Below are 24,857 nucleotides of genomic sequence, written 5' to 3'. Positions count from 1 at the left end.
CACACTGCTCGCCGCAACACCCGCTTCCCCCGTGTATTTCCTGCTTTCTTTTCTTTCTCGTCTTACAACTCACTAAGATAAAGGGTAACGGAGGAAGCTGAATAAAAGATAAATACAAATAGAAAAATTATTTATATAATCGGTCTGTAAAGTAAGTTAGTTAAAGGCATGGGAAAGTTAGTAAGGATCTTTTTCTTCACTCTGGATTTAGGAGGACTCCAGCCGTTCAGGTAACTCGTTAGCTTCCCTGACGCTAGCTACAATGTTCACGGTTTCTCATGGATATCCAGCAAGTGTGAAGTTGTTGACACGTCCCCCGGGTTATTGTAACTGCTCAGACAAGGTACAGCTAATGGAAAACGAGGCAACTCTAAAGGAAGGACTAGGCTTAGCATGTTGGCCTTATAGCATGCTAAGTTGGTGTAGCCTGCGCAGACTACGTCGACGAGTACAAATATGGCTTTTTCTTTGGGGGTTTCTCTCCTGTGTGCGACCAGAACTCAAGTTACGTTTGTTTTGACCATGAAAATACACAAATGGTGTTTGTCCAACATTGTACAAATGAGTCTAAAGACACGAGACAAGGCAGGGTGTGGCAGCGGAAGAGCATACACCACACTGCCTAAAAAGTATTCACTTGTCTGCCTTCACAGACGTGTGAACTTGAGTAACATCCCATCGCACGAGTTTTTTAATGAAGACGTTATCTCACTGAGCCACTTGGTGAATACACTGAGCTTCAGCTGGCAGACAGTCTGCTCTCCCCGAGCTGCTGTATAAGCTGTCAGCAGCTGTCTTAATACATGGCGTAGATATTACACCTTGCGCATGGAAACCCCCTTTGTCTGTGCAGAGTAGCATTAATACTCGTAAGGAATGTGACTAGATCTCAAAGATCAGAGCCTCAGGTCAAGCAGGTCGTCTACGAATCACAAGGTTCAGTCCCATCTCCTCCAGACAACATGCTGATATCTCCTTTGGTAAAACACTGAACCGTGGAGTCAGTTTATAACCACCCAGAGCCTAGCGGGGAGAAGACATGATGCTGGCACCAAATTTTAAATGAGCTGTTATTTTTCTTATAATGTTTACTTTTCTTACTTTAAACATTTAACATTGATTCTTTTTTTCTAAAATCCTGATTTATAAGATTTATTCATTCACGTCTGTGTCTGTGCTGTAGAGCTGATGATAATACATTAATAATAAAATTATCATAATGACTAGATTGATAGAAACAAAAGTTTGACAACAATAATTGCAATTTTTCACGAATGGAAGACACTGAGCAAAGTTGCTAGTTTTCCAGGAACTGACGGCTCAGCAAATCCGCCTGCTTCAATTCACCTCATTTCAGTCTAGTGAAGCGTGGTGAATTAAGGTGAATTTCCTGAGCTGGGCTCTTCCCCCCTCTATTCTAGAGTCAGATGTGAGGCCATCTGACAGCTAAATGTTGGTTCAAACTGGCTGCTGCAGAACGACAATGACTTTGTTTTCACAACTGCTATGTGTTGATAAAGAATTTTATGATAAAATCAAATACAGTACTGAAAGTATGTGTTTTTTGGTAGAGTTAAGGATTGCGATGGTGCTTAATGATCAAAGTGAGAGAACAAATCTGTACAGGTGAAGGGGAATATGATGATGCGTCAGTGGGGTTAGATGTGTGATTGAATGAAGACTTAATCTGACACCATCGAGTAAAATGCCCAAAAAAATTATTTTAAATGTGGTTATATGGCTCTCATCCCGTTATAAAGAGAGGCTGAAAAACTATTAAACAGCTGATAGATGATCACCATTAAGATCAGTTAAAAATAGCACAACAGTGACTGAGAGCACACAAAAGATAGAGACAAACACAAATGTTAGAGATGTCTTACAGTATACACAGTCTGATGGTCTTGCAGATTTAGTAATACTCATAAATCCCCCTATTTTTCTATTGTTGTTGTTATTAAGCTTTATTTTATAAAGCTTTTTTTCATAAATAAAGTGCTGAATTGGCAGCAGGAGAGGAAAGTTTATCTGCTGTATACAAGTAAAACTGACATCATTTTACACTGAAATTGTGCATTTATGCAATTAAAACGAAATGTTATTCAGAAGTAATATTTAGGGTTGTTTCCTCCATGTGTGAGTGAATTCAAGTGTTACATCACAAAAGCTGTCACATTGTGTCACATTAAGACTTTTTCTTTTTCTGGCTTCCTTTGGTAAACATTCTGACTGCAAAACCTCAAGTTCAGGACACATTTGTGGTTCGCGCTGTTGTCTCGATAAGTTTACTTGTGAAACTCAATGTGAAACAAACATTTTAGTACTCAGAGATAACATCACATTAATTCTTGCCCCAGCATAGAAGTCTCGAGTGACTGCTTGAGGCTTCACGGGTCACTGAAGCTGAATGACTTGTTTGCTTCACTGAATGCAGAGAGTGTGTGTGTGTGTGTGTGTGTGTGTGTGTGTGTGAGAGAGTCGTCTTTTATCAGTGTTGATGGTGTTTAAACAGGAAATTACTCGCACAATGTAACTGAAGTAGCTTTGAGTGGTTCAAGTCATTCAATAGTAGATTAGCGTTAGTTTAGTGTCATTGAGCCTCTGAATGAGTCCATTGAGATTCAGCTGGCAGACGGCCAGCCTGATATTTATTCTGTCTGATGTACTGATCAGTTGTCTGGCAGTTTTGCTGTGAATGCAGTGGAAGTGAGTGTAGAGAGTGGCAGAGACCAGTTTCAGTTACATTCCAGGGCTCGCAAAATTTCAAAGTCCCTGGTAGCCCTTCGGGCAGGAACTCTTCAGTTTTTGGTAGCCGAAAATAAATGTAAGTAGCCCGAATAAAAAAGAGCAATTTTTTGATGGATGTTTTGTTTCCTGTTTTGTTTCCTTTACAATATTATACATTAAAGTATAATATTGTAACGGAAACAAAACATTAATCAAAAAATTGTTGAAACACAAATGACAACATTGTATAAAAATTACAATCATCAACTCAAATACTTGGTTCTAATTAGGGCTGCCACAAACGATTATTTTGATAGTCGACTAGTCACCGATTATTTTTGCGATTAGTCGACTAATCAGATCATCATCCACTGGACGTAAAACTACAGCTTATTGCACCAGCAGCATCTGCTCTTATATAACTATCATTAGCTTACAGCTTTAAGCTTTTAAGGTGCTAACTAAAAATAAAGACAAGATGATAGTTTATTCAATTTTAATGAAATTTGCAGATTGTTTCGGTAAAGTTTAATAAACTCCTTGCTATCTAAAATATAACAGGACACCGGAGTATATTCTGGAGCATCTCACACTTCTGATAATCAGCTGTCTGCTTGACGTTCATTCAGCTGTGTAAAAACTATAACTTTAATCTCAGCCAAACCGATTTACTCAGGAACAAATAAAATACTAAAAAAAAAAAAGCCAAACAACAACATTTTTAATTTATCTAAGTGACTCATATATATTTAACCTGAGTCGCGAAAGACGGCGGTGGGTTTGAAAACAATTTGCTGGGAGTCCGGTGTTCCCACGGCGCTAGTGACCTAGCCCCCGGCTAGCTATCGAGCTAGTGGGTAACAGACATCTCCGAAAACGTCGGAGCGCTTTTGAAAATATGTGGTGTCTTGATAAACTGAGCCGATATTTGAGGTTTACACAGCTACATTCTCGCCTGAAAATATGTTAAACGTTTATTTTGTGACCCAGAAAGAATAATAAGAGTAATATTAAAACTAACTAGCTGCCGCCATTGTTGGAAACTAAGCTGGGCCGCGCTATGAATTCTGGGACACAGCTGCTTCTTCTTCTTCGGGGTTTAACGGCAGCTGGCATCCCTGTACATGCAGTGCTGCCATCTTCTGTTTCAGTCCGTTATTACACTCTTAAATCCTGCTATTATTCCTGCGTCTTTTGCGATCTTACAAAGCTTCAAACGACACGTCGACTATTAAATCAGTCGTCGACGATTTTGATAGTCGACGTAATCGTGACTAGTCGACAAATCGTGGCAGCCCTAATTCTAATTGAACAGAAATTTCTATGAACTTGTAAGAACTGTGTAGGACATGAATCAGTCTGTGTCAGATCCTGAATTTGAAATTTCCACTGAAATCACAGGTAAGAGGCAAGTGGAACCAAGATCTAGGACATTTGCTTTTTGAAGTTTGCAAAGACTGCTAGATTTTGCCAGTGGTAGTTCACTCTTTGCAACATAGTACGCTGTTCTAAACAGATTTTCAGGTTTATTTTTAGTATGTTATTTGCAATCGGTGTTTGTTCTGGGAAAGATATTGCAGACTGAGCAATAATGCATTTCTTGCATTTCTCATGGGTTCTAATGGGGGCCTTTCTTCAAATGACTGGTCCCAGTAACAAAGGCGCTTGTCGACTCAGAAATCGAGAGAAAACCAACAACACACCCGGCAGAACATTATGTTATTTACACGCGTGCACATAAGTGGTCCGCATGTGCGCATTCACTGTCAACATAAAAGACGCGCACCAGATAAGAAGTTGCAGCGCGCGTTTGCGTCCATACTGTTTTTGTGCGCTAGAGTGGGATTTTCACGGCACATTCCGCACCACATCTCTGTGCGTTCATCATTTGTTTGAAGCCAGCTCACCTCCTGCAACCACTTTTCCGAGAATACGCGCTTCTTTTGTGGTTCGGACTCCTTCTGACATTTCTTTGGAGGTGGAGGAACACCAAAGTAATTGCTTAAATGAGCTTCTTCGACATCTTTAAGAGTTCTAAACAAATGTCTGTCCTCCTCCAGAAAATCTTATGTACGCAAACACGCATTGCAACTTCTTATCTTGTGCGTGTTTTTTATTTTGACAGCGAATGCGCACCTGCGGACCACTTATGTGCAGCCCTGGTTATTTAGCTCATCATATTGCAGCCACGGAAATTCTTTTGTCCATGAAACCATAAAGCTGCACTTTCTTTTTGCCTTATAGTCTGATTTGTCATAACTTCTCCGTTTTGTGGTAAGCTTTTCTTTGGCTGTCACTTCTTCACCCTGACCTGTCTTATTTGGCTCAGCAGAACTAAAATATATATCCTGCTGCTTTTACACACGCACTCACATAAGCTCAGCGATTCTCTGCGCGATCAACCTCTCACATGTTTAAGCTGCGGGAGATTTCACTTGTCATGTTTGCATAGTGAGCTAACGACTGATAAGACTATGTCAGAGGAATTGGTGCACAAATTATCATCACTCACAGATCAGTCCTGTCGCTCTCTATACACAGTTCGCGCGATTGCAAAGTGAAAGCAAAAAACAAGCGCAAATTCAAATGTCACATATTGACAGTGGCTCACCGATGCCAATGACATAATTACCCAGCTACATTTCTGAAAGAATGCAAAAGCATTGACATATATTTTTCCTTCCTATGACAGCCCGACGGGCAGAGATAGATTTTGGTAGCCCGACTGGAAAAATCGCTAGCTCCAGGACGTCGGGCTAGCGATTTTGCGAGCCCCGCATTCAAGCACTCATATTATCGCTGAATGAACCAGTAACCCTTACCAGCAAAGACCCAGATTCAGAGACCTAACTGGGGTGATCCTGACTGTAAAACTGCTGTCATGCCAGCAGTCATTCACAGATCTAATGATTTCTGCTCTTTCTTGTTACAGAGCGCACTAAACATTTTACAGTCGTTTCTAATTCATTGAGCCTTATCCCACACAACTATATTGTAATCCTCTCGGATTAGTCACTGAATAAACATGCTGTGGTAGCACACACGCACATGGCCACTAGAGGGCGTATCTCAGCTATAACTGAGAACCTTCTGGTGGCTTTTTAGGGTTATTTGAGGTGCAGCTGCCATTTTTTTTTTCACAGATTAATGTGCAGATTATTTCCTTGATTGATGTTCTGTTTTTAATAAGGCATTGCAATACGACTACACTGACAAGGGTGAAAGGATTATTTGCTAATGTGATGGCAAAACTGTCAGCCAAGAAAAGAGAGGAATATTTGCTCATTACTGACTGAGTGATTAAATGTTTCAATTCTAAACTCAGAGAAAATCAGATTATGTAAGAGTGTGTGGGAATTTCCATCTAACCTAATAAAGCATTCACACCTTCCCACTTATCCAAATCCTGCAAACACTTATGTTGCTCGGCACACTTCAGAGTTATGACCAATACTGAGATTACTCAGCAGTTTCTGTTTTAGACAGAGGACTTTAGTTGCAGTATTTAGGAAAGCTTTTCACATTTGACCTCTTTGTTCATTAATGCAGGTACGCTGGATTCTTCTGATACTGACTTAAGAGTGTCCAGCAGGCTGACGGTCAACATCTGGTAAGAAATCTGTCTCTCTTTTGATGAACTGTGTCAGTGAAATTTCTATACAAAATCAATCATAAAGGGCGTCAAGCAGGCGTCGTCTTTTTGGCTACTGATTGATTTCTCAGTGATTTAGATTCAGCAGAGGGCGTTATAGCCTGAAGGTTTTATCAGGATATTTCAATAAATTTGTGATATTATTTAAAACAATATAGGAAATAAATACTGAATAAATAGTCAAACAAATGAACAACACACTTCTTTGTTTGAAGTGTGCATTTGTTGGCACTTGGTTCACATTCACTGCCTGCTTGTTTCTCTTTGCTCACGCGCCGTCACAGTCTGGTTGCTCTCAGCGGTGTGTTTGCCTCAGGCAGTGAAAACAAGTCTGTCGTCTCCACAGTACTTTCTCTGAAACCCAATAACTGCTGTCTGCCCTTCGTGTTCGCTTTACATTTCACATATGAAGTGGTTATTTTTCTCAGTTTAAACATTCAATATGTTTTTGTGTTTTGAAATCTTGATTTATTAGATTAGCAAAGTTACATCTGAACAAACCACAAGACTTGTGCAACAGTGTCTGTTGGACAGGTGTGGAGACGTATGGTCGTGATGCAGGGGACCATTTGAGGAAAACCAAACACCATATCAGCACAAACACCTACAAACTACGAAACTTCTTGCAGTCATCGACTGATTCATGAACTGCTCTGTATTACAAACTATTCGAGAGTCAAATGTGAGGTCATCAGTCTGACGGTTAAAGCTTGGCTCAAACTGGCTGCTGCAGAACTTACTTTGTTTTGTGAAGCTCAGTGACTTGTTAAATATAGTGTGTGTTTTCTTTTATCAGTGTTGATGGTGTTTACACAGGGAGTCATTCACATGCTAATTTGTGTAACTGAAGTAGCTTTGAGTGTTTGAAGTCATTCATTCAGATATTCAGGCCCATAAAGCACACTCAAATCATGACTCATGTCTGTAAAACGAGGCTGTTGGTTAACGGTTTTCGTGAGCAGTCACTGCATGTAGAAAAAGTAAAGCTTACTCTGTCAGACTGTATTTTGTAATTTGCCTTGTATGATATTCACAAAGAGCGGCCTAGCTTTGAGTCAACAGTGTCAGCGGTTTTCCCCTGTAGTTTATGCGCTGCCTCAAAATAAATACTTCATTGTCGTCCAGTTGTCATACAGATTTGAAAGACAGCAGAGGTTAACCTCACTAAAGGACAGAATCTCACACACAGCCTTGTCTGCTGGGTAATAAGTCGGCTTTAACCTCTTTAATTTAAACTAGTTCCATTGTCCCTCGTGTCATCTGAAATGTTCTCGGCTTTCATTAGAAAAGTTTTTCTATCATTGCTGCATGTCGGCACTCGCAGTATCATTTCTTGGCAGTATCCCATGGATGCTGAAGAAGTGTGTTTGTCATGTGGGGCTGACGCGGTCCTTGTTTTCCACCCGTCGTCTTCTGTTTCTTGTTTGTTGGTCCTTCTCATGTCACCTTTGATTCCACACTTTTATTACTTGAGCCTCAGTGAGTGTGTCGGGCAATGATACTCAGCACTCCTGTTATTTCAGCCTCAGAGTTCTCCTTTATTTACAGTCATTTTTATTTGACTGATCAGTTCTGAGTCTAGTCATTATTTACCACAGACGATTGTGGTCCATGCTCTCACTTTCTCACTGTTGACAACACTCTTACTCTTATCGCTGTTATCTTAAATATATTCAGCAGTGCTGTGTCTTTATTACCAAGTGGAACACAAAGCTCTGAAGTAGCTGCAACAGTGAGCTTAGATACCATAATTTTAAAATGTAGCACTAGCAGTGAGTCAGACTTTGTCACCAGGCCCCACTGATGTTATTGTGACAGTCAGAACAAAATGCCTTTGAACTGAACTCAAATGTTGTACTCAGACAGTTAATGCCCTCACTATTTTCCACTTTCAGTCACATTCAAACACTCACATTATCTCTCGATGAACTGAGCATTTCCAGGAAGGACCCAAATTCAGAAACCATTGATTTCTTTCTTTGAGGTGATCCCGACTGTAAAACTGATGCTGATCATTTTAATGTAAATTTGTTGGCAGGTCAAAGTTATGTCAGTATTTTGCAAAATACTCAGATGTGTAAAGTATTGTGTTTTTGTTGGCGTCTGACCTCTTGTCACCAAACCACTTTCACACTATTGTAGCAGCATCTTCTTGGCTACAAAATCGACACGCTGCTCTCGTCCCAACACGCGTCTGTACTTGTGTCGTGTTGTGCAGGATAAGGAACATGTGGCACAGTGTCACTATATCATTAATATTGTGATGTGACACTTTTTTAATCACATAGAAGTTTATCAGAATCAAAGGGTTTTATTGCCAAATGTTGAGCAGGTTTACAACATTAGGAAATTGCTATTATATTGGGTGGTATAATATGACACAGCCTTAATCAAACTATCAAGTCCAGCACTAAAGCGAGAGAGTCACTGTGAATTTCTTCTGACTTCCTTTGAAAGATAACACGTGGAGTCAAACGACGCTCGCTTGGGGTTTATGCTTAGTAATAATTTGTTTAAAAAAAAACCCCAAAATAACTGCAGTCTGCTCTTCACGTTCTCCTGAATGTGTTGTTCTGCATATATAGATGTTAATCAGCTGTTCACTAGAATTTACATGAATCGCTGTGATATGATTATGTGAATATGCTGGGGTAGTTTACAGTAAAGGCAGTGAGTGAGTGCTGCTTTATTTGACTGAAATCTGTGTGTTTACCTTTTATTTCTGTTAAATCAAAAAGCTTAATAGGGTCATGTAAATGTGCAGGAAAGCTCTGTATATAACAACAGATCGAGCCCACTTTGATCTCTCAGCTGAATCTGACGGTGTCTGCAGCCACACAGTGGCGCTGCCTGCATGTAATGCACAAACATCCGTATCATATGGCCATGAAGGCGATACCATCCCCTAGAACAACAGTGTTACAAAGAGAAATGAAACTGTTAAAGAGATTCAGTTCTTAAGTATGTGTCCCTTCTTTGCATTAACTGGCCCAACAAAACCTGAAACCACCTCCGAGGTCTCGATGTTGATTTCCTACTTTCTTCTTTCTCCCAGTCTGTGTTTGCTTTCATACTGAAAGTACTTTAACACCTGCTTCAGTCGAAAACAATGACAGAGATCAGTAAAGGATGTAAAAAATACAAAAGCAAAACAACTGCACTGGAGGAAGATAAGTGAGGAGTGCTGCAGAAGTTCAATGATTTGTGCACTCTGACTATTCATCTAAGGGTGGAAAGTACACAGATGGAAGTGTTGTCATCGCAGTCAGTGACATTTCACTTTGCTCTGTCACCATGTAACCACATCCCTGTAATCAAAACAGTCTCAAATATGTTAAGGTTCAAATAGCAGCCTGCCTCGAAGACAAGGAGTGTGAGCCAGTGCACGTGACTGACACCATCAAATATATTTAACCAGTTACTCCACTCATTTTACACTCATGCATCGTTCATATGCTTTGTGTCACGCTCACCGGTTCTGTAGTAAATCCCACCCAGTTAGTCTTTAGAGACTGGAATGTCTAAGTGTGTCTATCTGATGTTGTTAATTAGAGAAATCCAATCAGCCACTTGAATTTTCAGTTTTCATCTCAGAAAATTAAAAACATCATTTTAGGCTTAGAAAGCTGCAATTTTACTGCAGAATTTCAGACCGTGCACCATTTAAGAAGTTTCCTCTTTCAACATTTCTTTGTTTCACTTTTAACCAAAACGTGCAGTTGAAACGTGAAATACAGGTTGATTGGCTCGATTCTGTCATTGCAGTGGAGTGAATACTGAAGGGAAAGTTATTTGCATATACTACAGACACACTATTGATGGATAGGAATCCTTCACAGTTTGAACATCACATTAACATGAAATTGGGCAGATTTAGTGACATTTTGAACATTCACTAAGTGCTGTGCAGCTGAGTGACTTCAGTCTATTTATGCATTACCTCTTTGTTGTGGTCTGGCACATACTGTGCATTCACACACAGTTAAAATGTGGTTTTATTTGCATAAACTGCTGAGGAGCATCAGTTCATTCATGCACAAGTAAACACAAAACCCCATTTGAGTTTTTATCTGATGCTGCCTGCCTCATGAACTGATGAGAGTTTCTTAACAGCAGCCTGACATCAACTTCAGGACTGATTTATAATACTTTATTTATCCTGAGGATCAACTGAGGATGATCCTCTTCTTAGTGTCATAAAGGACGGGTACTCGAGAGGGGATATTTGATTAGTCACAGTGAGTGAGTGACAAATCTCTGTCATCTTCAGAGATGCTGTAGTTCTGCAACACATGCACTAGTTATCATGCAAACCATCTTGTACAGGAAGTTGATAAAATCTAAAGGACACTCGCTGTACCAGATGTTTTACAGGGTGTGAATATGATCTAGTTTTAATCTATATTTTGATTAAAATTATGAAGTCAAAACAGTTTTTACAGAGACAGTCATAACTCCAAAAATGTATGTTCATAAAATTTGTAAATACATTCTGTATAAAAGTTTAAAAGTGAGAGATTAATCTGAATTCTCAGAGAGAAGTTAAAATGATGCATATGGTCAGTGAAAGTGTGAGTGAAACCTGGTCTCCCTGGTGAATGTGCTGTCAGTTAAGTGACAAAGCCTTAATAAACCAAAACCTTTAATGCATTAAAGCTCCAACTAATGTTCCCAGGTCTGGTTATGGCTGATGGGGTATTGTTGTCCCCCCAGCAGGCGAGCAGTCACCAGTATTTTTACTGATGGCTCTGTTTGTGTTTGAGTTCGGTGCCCTGCGTCTCCCTGGTGGTGCTGATTTTCTCTGAGCAGTTTGATTATTAACTGAGGAGTTAAAAGGCAGGAGTTTGTGGAGGACCTGGGCTTCTGAGGGTCCTGCTGCTGCTGGTGGTCATCACCCTCCTCTGCCTGGGCATGGCATGCTTTAATACCCAGTTAATGTGCAGCCTTGTGTACATGCTGCAGTTTGGAGAGCAACACCTGCACTTCAGGTAACATTGTATTATTGCTATACAAGTATTATTTGCTTTGCCTGTTGTAAGGCTAATAGGCTAACAAACCTAGCATATGCCACCCTTAGTACTGAACTGAATCATTCAGGAATTCCAGGTTAAAAATCTTTAAAAACATTAGATTATGTGAGAGTGACACTAGAGGACTACTACTATTTCTTCTTCTTCCTACTCTGCTGTGTATCCTTCCTTAGTCTGTCTCTAATCTTATCTCCGTGTCTTGTTTTTAGGTTACTGTAAGTGTTTATTGCAGAGTCATGTTGCTCATCACAGTAGTGTGTTGCACACACTATGACGACTGCATAAAAATCTGATACTGGATAAAAATAATGTTGGAAAAAAGTCGGTGGCACGGCGGTTAGAGCACGGTGGCACGGTGGTTAGCACTGTTGCCGCACAGCAAGAAGGTCCTGAGTTCAATTCCACCATCAGGCCGGGGTCTTTCTGTGTGGAGTTTGCATGTTCTCCCCGTGTTTGCGTGGGTTCCCTCCGGGTACTCCGGCTTCCTCCCACCGTCCAAAGACATGCAGCTTGTGGGGATAGGTTAATTGGATAATCCAAATTGTCACTAGGTGTGAATGTGTGAATGAATGTGAGTGTGAATGGTTGTCTGTCCCTGTGTGTTGGCCCTGCGACAGACTGGCGAACTGTCCAGGGTGTACCCCGCCTCTCGCCCTACGACAGCTGGGATAGGCTCCAGCGCCCCCCGCGACCCTGAAAAGGATAAGCGGAAGCGAATGGATGGATGGATGGATGGAAAAAAGTCTGACTGCAAGGCAAGTTTACACTATAGCATTTTTGATAGAAAATGAAGAAATTTGGCACATTGTTCACCAACCCTGATGCTTTTTGTCTTGCAACAATAAGTATTACATGTTTATTTATATATACATATAAGCCATTATTTATTTTTCCTGCTGCTCGTGGTTGAGATATGAGTGTAACATTGTTGCAGTGAGTCTGAGCGCTCAGATGTTAATTTGGTCACTAACAGGGGCTCAAAGTCCAAGTTAGTGCTGGTGTATAAGGTGAAATTGGTCCTACCACCAACAACCCACTTAATGAGCATGTTTGTATGTCAAAGATTTGGCTTTCACTCAGAGTTTTCCTAGACAGTTTTTTTGGGAAGTAGATCTTTTCAGATTCCATTTGTTTCCTTTTTTTCTCTTTTCTTACCACTGATTACTTCCTTGAGGAAGTAAAAAAAGGGGAAAAAAAGAGCACATGCTTTCACCAATCTCGTAAAAGTTTTAATAGCAAAGTGATGGAAAGTGTTTCCATAGAAAAAGAAAAAGAAAATAAAAACAAACACGAAAACACTAGACATTATGATACAGACTTATAATTTACTTATAATTTACACCGATGTTTGTTTGTTGTTGTTTTTTTTTGGAAATTCTACACGCGAAAGGTGAGCGCGAGAGTCCTCGGTGGACCTGCTCGCTGCTGAAGTCAAAGTAAACTTTATTGTCATCTCCGCGTGACGTTGCTAATAAAGTTACACAATTACACAGTGAATTTGTGTATTGTTTGTATGTATGTATGAATGAATGAATGAATGAAAAACCACAGTTTTTGTCTCGGCCGTGTGATTTTATTTTGTTGTATTTATCTGCGACACCTTAAAGGCCGCTCAGTGACAATATTGTCGGACATTAAACTGGTCCGTGGCTCAAAAAAGTTTGGGGACCTCTGATTTACAGTATAGGAGCAGTTTGTCTGGAAACAACAACTGCAATCTGCACATTCATAGGCTTTTTTATTGAAATAAAATTCATACTTGTATATTATGTACTATACGAGTGGCTGAATAGGCGCAGTGGCATGAAATAATAACTTCCCGTCAAATGTGTTAAACCTAAAGTAAGGAGCCTGCTTTGAAAATGTCAGAAGGAACATAGGAAGTAGACGTAAATTACATATACCTGAACTTTAAACTGAAGCAATACATGCATAAGGGTAGAATTTTGTATTGCATGAACTTATTTCAAGCTGCAGCAGTGATTGGATTTCCTGCAGAGAGGAAAGGAGGCCGAGGTTTCTCCCGTGGGCCACACGCAGGCCTCAAACAAGAAGCTGCAGCACGAACATAACTTGTACCTAAAACATGAATTCAGCGATATTAATGCTCACTGTGATCTTTGAAACTTTGGATAATTACATTAACTCAAATGTGTCCCAGATAAAAAATAATTCAAATTATTTTTTTAAATTTAAAACACGCGTGATGTGATTTCGTTTTTTGTGTTGAATTCTTATTTGGACGGAGGCTCCATGATAGAGCACTGCGGGACTACATAACAGTGTTAACAGAAGGACTGCAGGTAGACTGAAGAATATTTATCGTGAATTACTGAAGTAATTATTCATTACGCAGACATTGATTGAATATTTAGTGCCACAGCTTGTATGAAGCGCCTTTCCTGCATCCTCAGTGTACATATCGTGCCTCCTGTTCTTCTCTTGCTTTGCCTCCGCAGTCTAAAGGCCTTTACACACCACAGCCGCAGCTTTCCTGGGAATATTAAAAATATTTTTCACATAATTTCACGGGACGAATTTGCAAATTTTATTAATTTTATTTCATTATTTGCATCAAGCTCGATTTCCCAATTTCTTCGCAGTTCTGAAGAACCACGATCGCAATTAACACACGCGTCGGTGCTGACTATAAAACGACATGTATATAATCAAATGATCCTATACGAGGGAGTACTAGGGCCACATTAATAAAAAAAAAATATAATATTGACGATTGATGTGTATATAATAAAATGATCCTATTATACCTAAGACAGCGCGATAAGGAGTAGTAGGAGTAAAATATATACGATTGATGATTTTGAGATTAAAGTCAAAATAATATTTTGAGAGGAAGAAACTCGAATTACTTCTGTTTCCAGAAAATCTTCCACGGCTGCTCTGCAAAATACTTCGTGTGGACGAGACGGCGAAAGCGTCCTTTGGAATCAGTTTACTGTCCGAGAGAGTGATTCTCCTTCATCACGTAATCACGATGCGTGTTAGTGGTTTGTCTCGAAAGTGCGACTGTAATTGTAACCCCGAAAATACTATTTCGAGTTCAATCACAAGAGGACATCGATTTTATTTTATTTTGTAATTTTGTAATTGGTCGTCATACTGCTCTAATGTGAAACCCGGCTGTAAAAGGAGATGATGGGCTACTTACCGCTGCTGGCGATCCCTGCTTCTCTTCTTGACCTTCAGCCTAACGATAAATGGATCCCCCTCTCTTTATTCTCCGTCTTCATCTTGGCTGTAGCAGAAATACCCCCCTTATCTTCCTTCTTCGCCTGCGCAGAGTTAAGGAAAAGTCTCCATGTAAGAACCGGTCAGGTGATACAGAGTGTCGGCCGTCAGCAGTCCCGTTACCGGCGTCGGTGCAGGATTTCCGCTGGAACACCATGTTGGTGAACATCGCCGTGTGTGCACATCCGTTAAAAGTTACTTACTTGTTGAAAGCTACTTTATTTTTCAGTGTTACTTTAATGAATCCAGTTCTTCTTTGCCAATTCAAATATCTTTAAAGCTATTATGTTATATTTGTGGCAATTGACTATTGTTGGCGGCTTAAACTGACTCATCCATAAGAGATGCGCATGAATCAATGTATCTACTGCAATGTTTGTGGTGCTTCTACGACAGATGTGTTAGGCACCTGCAGTTATTGCTAACACAATGCTCATAAAGCCCAGTTTAAACACTCATTTTAAACTAATAAACTAGCTGCGCTTGTAAATGTTTCTAACTTCAGTGATGCAGCCAAAGGACTGATGATCTTATGCCTTTCACAACACTCGCTTCTTCTCAGGATTTACATTCACATCTGGGGATTTACAGAAAGTAATCTGTGAACTGTGATGGATAAGATCTGGATGAGCTGCTGTCATTCATGTTTCTGGTGTAGTCTGCTATTATAGACTAATGGCGATGCAGACATGCCAGTTGGATGGGGTTGGTTCCTCTGTGCTGCTGATAACAGACATTATGATGGCGTAGACATAATTGATATTAATAATAATTCAGTGCTCAGTAAATGCACAGATAATTCGTAATAAGCATTTTAAAAAATTATATTTGTATTCTAAGTGTGATTATTGAACTAATATTGATCATTGCAGATAGTTGTGGCAATTGTTTTTTTAAATGTGAGGTTGTCGTTGCAGATTTCTTTCTGATGTATTAATCAGATATTTTAACCGTGTCATATTAGTAACAGTAATATCACTTTCTCACTTTAGTATTGGAAGACGACTCCTGACACCAGTTGTATGCCTGCATGTAGAGTGTAATCACAAGTGGGCCCGTGTTTATTACATTTTATTACACCTTCACAGAGGGCCCATTGTAAGACATCCAGGCACCCTGGTCAAGGGAGGAGACTTTTCTTAGAGTGGGAGGTTCAAGGATGAGCTGGACTGAAGGGATATCTGATGTGCTGTGGATTGTTCTTTGTTTGAGTGTCTGTGTGTGTGTATAAGATGTGAGGGCGGTGGCCAAATGTCAGAGATCACCCTGGTGTTTTGGCTGGGATGTTTCTCTCCACACTGCAGTGTGTTTAATAAACCCACTTCAAATTATTGCTATACTATTGCTATACTTGTATAGCAATAGTATAGCTTTTTTTTTTTTTTTAACCAATGGTCCTTTACAACACATTCTCCACTTATTGTGTCATTGCACATACTTAAGTATAATTTAAAGCTTTATGGAAGATATGTATGTATGTTTGCCTGATTCCAGCATGGCAACAAGTCTTTAATGAATTTTGTTATTGTAGAGACAGAATGTGAAAATGAATGCATCCCCCCTCTCTTCTGCTACCTTCCTGTGTGCTCATTTGTCGTGTCCAAAAATAAATAATTGAAAGGCTGAGTGTTCACCTTTAATGGGGAAAAAAAAAAGTGTGAACATCCACATGAAGTGAATTATTCAGAAATTTCAGGTTAAAATTCTTCTAAAACATCAGATTATTTGTGATACTTTCATGACTTCTTATTATTCTTTGCGCTCTTCAGAGTATCCTGTCTGTATTTTTATCTCAATATCCTGTTTTTAGGTTAGTGTGAGCGAGTGTAGACATTGGTTGAATCTTTGTAGAAAGAAGAAATGCGTGGGAGTTTTCTGTTTTTCCTGCACACTTTTGGCATCCATGCAGCTGGTGCTTACCCTGGTGCTTACACTTATTGATTACCGTACTGTTACTTAAGCTTGCTTTGAGCTCTGTGTGGTTTATTCTTTGAAAAAATGAAAAACGACAGCACATCGTAACCTGCCAAGTCATCAAAGACAAGTAACAAAGGTTTAAGTCTCACTTTTCCTTTTACATCATGACCGAACTGCCCTTAAAACAAAAACAAACAAACAAACAAACAAACAAACAAAAAAAAACAAGTGCCACAGTGTTGTTTTCATCTTTTTTCTGCCTGCACTGTGACACACAGCAGTGTTGTTATGGGCCATACTTAATGTTACTGTTTGCAGTTAGAGACGTTAAGAAGGAGAAATGGGAAAGTCTGTTTGTTCATGTTGTTCGTGTCAAGAAGAAAAATCAGCATTTGCAATAAAGCGCTGCTGATATAAGTACAGGTTGTTGTTAGTCGTTGGCTGAGTGCAGTGTTTTCTACTTTGCTTTCAGATTTTTCACCCAAGCAGAAATAACAAGAATGAACTGTTATTACAAATGTATAAACTTAATATTGTTAATAGAGTTTTGATCATTATATGCACTAGTTTTGGTCACAAGTGTGGGTAAAAGCTGAACTTAGTTTTAAAGTGAGAACAGTTTCTGAGTGTGGCTGTGATCTACCAGATACACAAGGCATGTTGTCCTCCTCAGGTCACTCTTTGGCTTCAGCTGTAAATTATAAACTTAAAAAAAATGGTGAATTTAAAAAAAAAGAAATAAGTTCTTCTAAAGAAAAGGAATGTATGATTGAAATAATCATATATCTCTTCTCCAAACTGGAACATCTGTTGTTTTGCTTATTTTGCATCCAGAGAGATGAGATGTTACAGGGGAGGCGTAATCTGTGATCAGTGGGTTAGATTAGTCAGGTATATACTTCTCTCTTTTTCCACTTTGAGCTTGGCCCGGGCGCCAGGCCAGGCCAAGCTGCCTACTTGGCAGGGCTGCCTGCTTGGCAGCCCTGCCAAGCAGTCTTGGGAGTGAGCCAGTACATACCTGAGCCCTGATGCACCGACGCCACCAGCCACCTGCAGGGAGTGTGGTTAGGGGAGGTATTTAACTGTGTTTAAATATTCATTCAGGAATTTTTAACATGACATGAATGGTTGGCTGCACTCATTCTGTGAGGATTTGCTTCCTTTTTTTTCCTTCTTCTTTTTTTCACAAATATTTTCTGTTCCCTTTCATTTTTCCTTCCACTGATAACTTCCTAGAAGTTAGAAGAAAAAAAAAAACGGTGCCTATTTATCACTTTTGAAAAAATAAAAAATGCTGATGTCTGGGCTCTGAGCAACCATGTGTTGTTTTTTTTTTTTTTTTTTTTAAGAAACGCCTGACAGTTGGCTGGTTAACTAGTGTGGTGTGGAGTGGGAAGCTTTCGGCTAATAGTTCTTCTGGAATGACCTTATTCATACAAAAATGCTATTTTAATATTGTCTTATTATTGACATGTAGATTCAGATACACAAATGAAAACAAAGTGTTACGTGTGTGTGTGTGTGTGTGTGTGTGTGTGTGTGTGTGTGTGTGTGTGTGCTTTAATGATTAATATCACTTAATACTACTTAGAAAATGACAAAGTCTGGCTGTTCTAAAGCAAAATATGAAGAAGCAAGGGCTGAGACAAGACTTCTCTTAAGCACATTAGAACTGTACAGCTGTGCTCATAAATGGGGGTGGGTTTCGATAATTGATTTTCCAATTGAAATCGATTTTAGCTTGAATAGCGCAATTTGTTAAATCCTGAATCGATTTTTAAATATAAATGTATTTTGCCAGAAACCAATTTCAGCAATCACCAAACAGCTCAAACAGCAAACCAGAGCAGGTAAACGGATTCTGCACAAAGACGTAAACACAAAGCGCGGACCCAACGCATCAGGATCAGCGAGCTGTCGGCTTTCTCACCCGACGCCACAGACACGGGGCTGAAAAGCCGACATATCACAGATTCTGATGCTGCAGGTTTTGTCACTCTCCAACCAAAATGGATTGAACCAGGAGCAAAAGAAGATCCAAACTATGCTTCACATTTCGCTTCACTTAAACTTTGTCATGAATTCACTATTACTTTTGCCGTTTTGCTTCCACCACGATAAAATCCCAGTGGTTTAAGCTGGTTTAGATATTTCACTCTTGCAGTTTCACAGCATCCTGATTGTCATTCTTCAGTTGAGTTTTCACTGGTTTTCAAACCATCAAACACTTGAGATTCACACGTGTTTGTTTGTGTGTTGCAGGAGTTTCGCTCTGAATCCTGACCTCCTCTTTGTGCTTCTGTGGCTCGTGGGACCATAAATTGGTCACCGTGGCGACCAGCAGGATGATTGAAAGTCCCCCGTCTGACTTTCTGAGGTCAGCCGCCACTGTTAGTGTTTATCTCATATTACGTCACATCTAAAATCCTGTGTAAATATGAATGAATGGTGATTAAATTAAACAAATAAAATGTATTTTTCTTTTTTCCAGTGTTCACCATCACTCTGCTCTGCAGCTGGTCTCCTTTTCCACAGTGCAGTGACACAGTGTTGAAGAGGTGAGTGTGTTAGTGTCACAACGGGACTGAACAGACTCACGTGCAGGCTCTAAGTTTAGGAAACACAAGAGTCTTTATTACAGCACAGCAGGTGATCTATTTACAAAGGTGAGGGGAAAGCCGGGCTCCAAGGGTCCACACACAAATGGGAAAGACGCTGAAAGTCCACACGCACTCCGTCCACTCCTCACGCTCCTCTTCACACTCCACAGAAAACACGATGGCACACTCCACTCCTCGCACACTCGATCACTCAGGAAACACAGGGGTTGGTCCAGCGACGAGAAACGCAGAGCTGCCGTCTTATAAAGGAGCTGGAACACTCTCGTGATGAGCCACAGGTGCGTGATTGCAACCAGGTGCGTGGGTCAAGGGCAGGAGCCCACAGGAGAGCTCCGCCCAGGCAGAGGGAGGAGGGAGAGAGAGGAAGGGAGAGAGCACGAACAAAAATGAAAGTAAAAACATGTAGCCATGCTGAGCCGACCGGGTAGGCACAGGGACCCTGACAGTTAGAGGAAATGTTCATGTCAGGGTTAGTCTGTATGCACTCAGAGGTCATTTGTACCTGCTGCTGCTGCTGCTGCGGTTGTAATGATGTAAACCCTGATTGGTTGGATAGTTTGGTAGGATTTATCATTGATAAAATGACACAGCACTTTGGAGTCTGTACCTGCTAAGAAACAAACCCAGCAGACTGTTTCACTCTGTCAGTGACTTTATGTTTGTTGTATGTTTTTCTCCTCAGATCCTTCAGAGTGTTTAGAGCTCATCATTAATGAATATTTGGGTTTCAGCTGCGTACTTAAATATCATCAGGGTTTACACAGGCAGTTATTTGTATACAAAGGTGACTGTTTAAAGTCATAAGCTGCAGATTTATTTTCATGCAGTGATTGTTTACTGAATCAGTTCACTGGTGATCTTGGACATTCAGGGATTCTTGCACTGGGGACAGCTCTAAAGCACAGTTACAGGTAGCAGAAGGAAGATTGTTCCACTGAGCTTCCACCCTGATATTGATCATCTTGTACACTTCAGGCTCAGATGGATCAGAACAGCCGCAGTCAGGATTCGTGATCTGAGTGACTCTTTGAGGTTTCATCTCGATGATCATCCCAAAGACTGGTGGTGGTGAAATTCTTAGTTCTGTTAGAAAGTAAGCAGCTTGTCCACTGTATGTATATTTTCACCCTTAATAATTACCTTATTGAAAATGAGTGCTGTGTATATGACCGGTTTAAGAAATGACACGGGTCGAATCGTCCTACGTTTCACGCATGCGCCGTACAGGAGCGTTTTCAGTGTGGATGAACAACTCTTTGGAAACGATTGAAAACGACTCAGAGCGTTTTTAGACAAAAACGCTGTTTTCAAATGTATCCGGATTAGTGTAGACGTAGCCTTAATTGAATTGCCTCTACACTATTTAGATTTTTAATGCTGTAACTGCCCACATCAATATCATCCATACTTTCTTTTTTTCTCTGCTTTTTTTTTTTAGCTTTAAAGATAGTGATGGACTCAATATTGTGGTGCAGTACGTCAGCTGAAATCTCTGAAGCACTAAAGTTTCTACGCCCCACGTGTCTCATGTTGAAATGAAGAGCACTTAATTATCAGCCTCCTTTTAATCAGATATGTCTGATGGTGAACACAAGCCTCCAGCAGCCAGCTGTCTGAGCTGAGGAAACAAAAGGCACACTTACAGTCTAAGCTTTGGTTTCCCACGAGCGTTAGAGTTAGCCTCACTGCTACGGTGTCATGTTGCTTTCACATGGATGCCACAGGGATCCTGCGCTCACTCTTCATAGAAAGTGACTGCGGTAAATTACATTACACAGATTTAGTGGTTTCAGTTTAATTATTAACTGTACTTACTGCACGGGAGCAGAGAGTCCAAGATGAGTCCGTCTCTGTGTTGTGACTTTATGAGATTTCCAAATCATTGCATTTAGATTTAAAACACAGAGTTTGTAAAACTGTGATTCAGATTAATTTAATTTTAGCTCATTGTTCTCCTGCTGGGCCCCATCTGTTGGTTCATGCTCACTGCTCTCAGACTGTGTAGTTTGCAGAAGCAACAGTGTATTCTCAGCACAAAGCAGAGCACGTTACTTAACAGCCAGTGGAAACAGTGCAAACCTCAGGAGTGGAAACCAAAGTGATTCAAGTCTTAACATTTATTGAAGGCTGTGTGGGAGCGCTGAGTAAACAAGTGCTGCTGTGGAGCTAATTTGGAGCAAACTGCTTTATGTTTCCTTTAACAGGGTGATTCTCTTCAGTATTACTGGTCAACAACTGCACATGATCCACACTGTAACTGTTTGTGTGTGAAAGCAGTTACAAAACTAAAGCAGCTCCTGTTACATGTGCTAATGTGTTGTTGGCTGAGGCTCAGGAGGTTACAGAGCAGATCACTTTCTAGTCTCCCCGTCTAAATGAAAGTGTTGTGTAAAAAAACACCAGTGTTATCCTTTTACTGTCTGATATGTTGTACAGGGTGTATCAGAAAGAAACCTCAGGTCAGCTGACCACACGGTCCAAGTTAAAGTCCTCCTGGAGCTCAGTGCACTGGATCCAGCTCTAACTCCAGATGATGATGATGATGATGACGGTCAAACTCTTGGTTAATATGAAGGCTGTCAGGAGGCTTGTTAAGACTCATCATAACTCTGCTGCTCCCTCTCTGCAGGTGCTGTATTCAGCTGAGACGATGATGCTGCTCGTCTTCAGCTGTGTGGGTGGAGCAGCAGCAGAGGTGGAGGCTGGAGGATGGTGTGGATGATCAGGTGTGTTTTTTTTAATTTTTTTACAAGATTTATTTTCATTTTTAAATTGAAAAACAAACAAAGCGAACAAACAAACAAACAGCTCACAACTATGGCACACAGCAAACATCTACAACTAACCACAACATGGCAGGCTGTTGTGACCACAGGAGCACGTCTAGGTGCACACTCTTGTATCCATGCCTTTCAAGGATAACCTCAGACTTCTGAAAACTACGGAGCCAACGTACGGAGCGAGATCTCGCAAAAGTTTTAGCCGCATTCTTCGGAGGCCGCCAGCTCGAAGCCAACCGGGATGTCAAGGCACGATGTGCCGGGAGAGCGGTGTTCCCCCCGGCTGTAGCAGGTCTCAACCTGCCGTTAGCTTCAAGATAGTGGGTGTCAGACGTCTCCGAAAACATCAGAGCACTTTTGCAAATATGTGATGTCTTGTAAACTGAGCAGATATTTGACATTTACACAACTACATTCACACCTCAAAATATCTTAAAAGTTATTATTGTGACCCAGAAAGAGTAATATTACAACTAAGTAGCTGCCGCCATCAATCATCTTAATTTTTTTTCTCCCATGTCCCTTGCGGGGCTCCATAGAAAACCAAACACAAAAAGTAATAACATAATGACATCAGGCACTCAGCTGTTCTACAACTTTTACCTCAGGGGATTTGAGCCACCTACAGATTCTCCTGTACCTGCCAGCACACTGACACTTTGACTATCACAGGCCTGTGTGTGGACATGTGGACGCTCTGTGTAACAATGATATTCATTTTCGCACTACTTACTACTGACACGCAAGAGAGAAAGGTCAGTTTCCATTTCTGTGCTTATATCTTACTAAATGCAGGGTAATGACTGTGTAATGTGTTGAATTTAATGTAGTGGACTGTCTGAGCATATCTGCTGATAAGCTGAGTCAATAGAAGCACATCCTGTAGATAAGCAGCTCTAAGATTTACTGTCTCTGCTGCTCTGAACGAGTCCTCTGAGCTTCAGCCGCAGACACAAACCCTCAGATTTATCCAGTCAGATTCATTTACAGGACCTGAGGGAGCAAAGCAGACACAAAATGCAGAATATTTTATTTATTGGTCTGTCAGCACCTAATCCAGCCTCTCTGACCAACTATTGTTGAAGTGCTGGCTGATTGTGTGAGGCTGCAGCTCCATCTGTCTAATGTTGGTGTAGAGATCATCCTTTCATCAGCTGCTGCGACAAAACCTTAAAGCTCAGATAGAGATAACAGGTGTCACACAGTAACTGTGAGATGAGCTGTATCTGCTGATGGGAGGCTGAGGTGGAGGTGGCTGTGATAAAGGTGCTTAGATTTGCACTGGGAATGACAGCTGTCAGGTATAAGAGTAAATATATCTGGTTAGTTTGGACTGTAGAGGATTATATTAATTTGATACTGAGCTGGGAGTGGTGGGAGGATTGCTGTGGTAGGTGTGACAGCAGAAGTGAGTGATTGAAGGAGAATGATTAGTTTAATAAAATGAAATAAAATGTCTTCACATGTCTGTGAAATACTCAGCTTCGAAATAGAAAGTGCTGTCTCACTGTGACATCTGTTAGAGGATAGTCTGTACTGATCCGTCAGTGCATTATGTGCTCAGTTGAATCTGACAGTGTTTGCTGCCACTCACTGCTCTGGTGTGTACACATGTTGTACGGCCATAAAACTGTGAGAGATTCAGTTCTTGAGTGTTTCATGAGGCAGATCCTGATTGTGTCAGCACAGCTTTTCATTTATTTCCTGATGTTCACAGAGTGTCTCGACTCCACATGTAGAGTTAGTACTACCACCATAAAAACTGAACTACAAAGCAAGTCCAGCATAGCTTAGCTTTCTTTGCATTAGCTGGCTCATAAAAGCTCAGATATAACAGACATGCTTCAGTCTCTGTTTGCTCTCACACTGAAAGTGATTTCACGCCTCCTTTCACACCTACTTCAGTCCAAAACAATATCAGAGGAAGTGTTGATAGAGGTCAATAGAATATATAAGAAATACAATAGAAACACAGCAGTGGTGCTGATAAGTGAGGAAGAGGAGTAAGCAGTGCTGCAGACGATCAGTATGGAAGCAGTGAGAGAAAGTCCACAACAAAGTTATTAAATCATTGTTGACTCATCTGCAGCTCTGAACACATGACCCACTCAGATTATCTGTTTCCATATGTTACCATATCACAGAGACGCCTTCCTCGTAATGAAACTTGACTTTGGGCTCCGTGTACCTCTCAGCCTGTTAAGTCACTCTGTGGTGCTCTTCATGTCAGCTGTGGTATTTGCTGTGTGTTTAATCTGTGCACACAAGTTGTTTTGCATGATAAATACTAACACACTGATGTGTAAACACTGAGAACAGTGACTACAAACAAACCCATAAACAGGAACGACCCACCGCCACCTCTTATATGGTTAATGAGAAAAAGTCAGTTTTTTATTTACATGCACAAACCAGCAACACTTTACTGCAAACAACTTCAGACCCTTGAGCAGTTTTCAGGAAGTTAGGACTGAAATAATCTCGGTTGTTGTTTGTTTGATGATCTTAGTGCTGATTTATCTTTTCAGCTTGTTTAACTGAGTCTTAATGTTAATGGTGTGTGTGTGTGTGTGTGTGTGTGTGTGTGTGTGTGTGTGTGTCACAGTGTAATCCAGAGCTGCTCCTTACTGAACTCGACCCTGCAGAGCACTGAGGGCGTCCTGTCCAGCATCAGGACCAACTGGCAGGAGTTTGTGGAGGACCTGGACTTCTGGAGGGTCCTGCTGCTGATGGTGGTCATCACCCTCCTCTCCCTGGGCCTTGCCTACTACGTCAGCAGAGTCCTGCCTTTCTCAGGGTGGAGAGGAGGCAGGAAAATAAATGAAGATCTTTATGTAGAATAAAAACTCTGGTATTTATTTCTTGTGCAAATCTGATCATT

The 24,857-nt window shown here is 40.6% G+C and overlaps 1 long non-coding RNA gene across 4 annotated transcripts; it reads left to right on the top strand.

Moving 5' to 3' along the window:
- The first annotated feature begins 15 nt into the window (after positions 1–15).
- On the top strand, positions 16–24,834 carry LOC146579610 (uncharacterized). 4 transcript variants are annotated; one of them, XR_014890628.1, is made up of 7 exons: positions 16–230; positions 6,277–6,337; positions 18,838–18,952; positions 19,067–19,133; positions 19,346–19,474; positions 21,826–21,922; positions 24,582–24,834. It is a non-coding gene; the product is annotated as an uncharacterized LOC146579610 (long non-coding RNA). The 4 variants fall into 4 exon arrangements; XR_014890629.1 differs by having other exon boundaries at positions 18,838–18,965; XR_014890626.1 differs by lacking the exon at positions 19,346–19,474.
- Positions 24,835–24,857: the final 23 nt, after the last annotated feature.

This window comes from Mchenga conophoros, linkage group LG3, assembly GCF_057382185.1.
Source record: "Mchenga conophoros isolate Kocher_MC1m ecotype Shallow Benthic linkage group LG3, M_conophoros_male_GT1.1, whole genome shotgun sequence".
Lineage (NCBI taxonomy): Eukaryota > Metazoa > Chordata > Actinopteri > Cichliformes > Cichlidae > Mchenga > Mchenga conophoros.
Note: the sequence above shows the minus strand (reverse complement) of the source record. Positions and strands in the feature narration are given on the sequence as shown.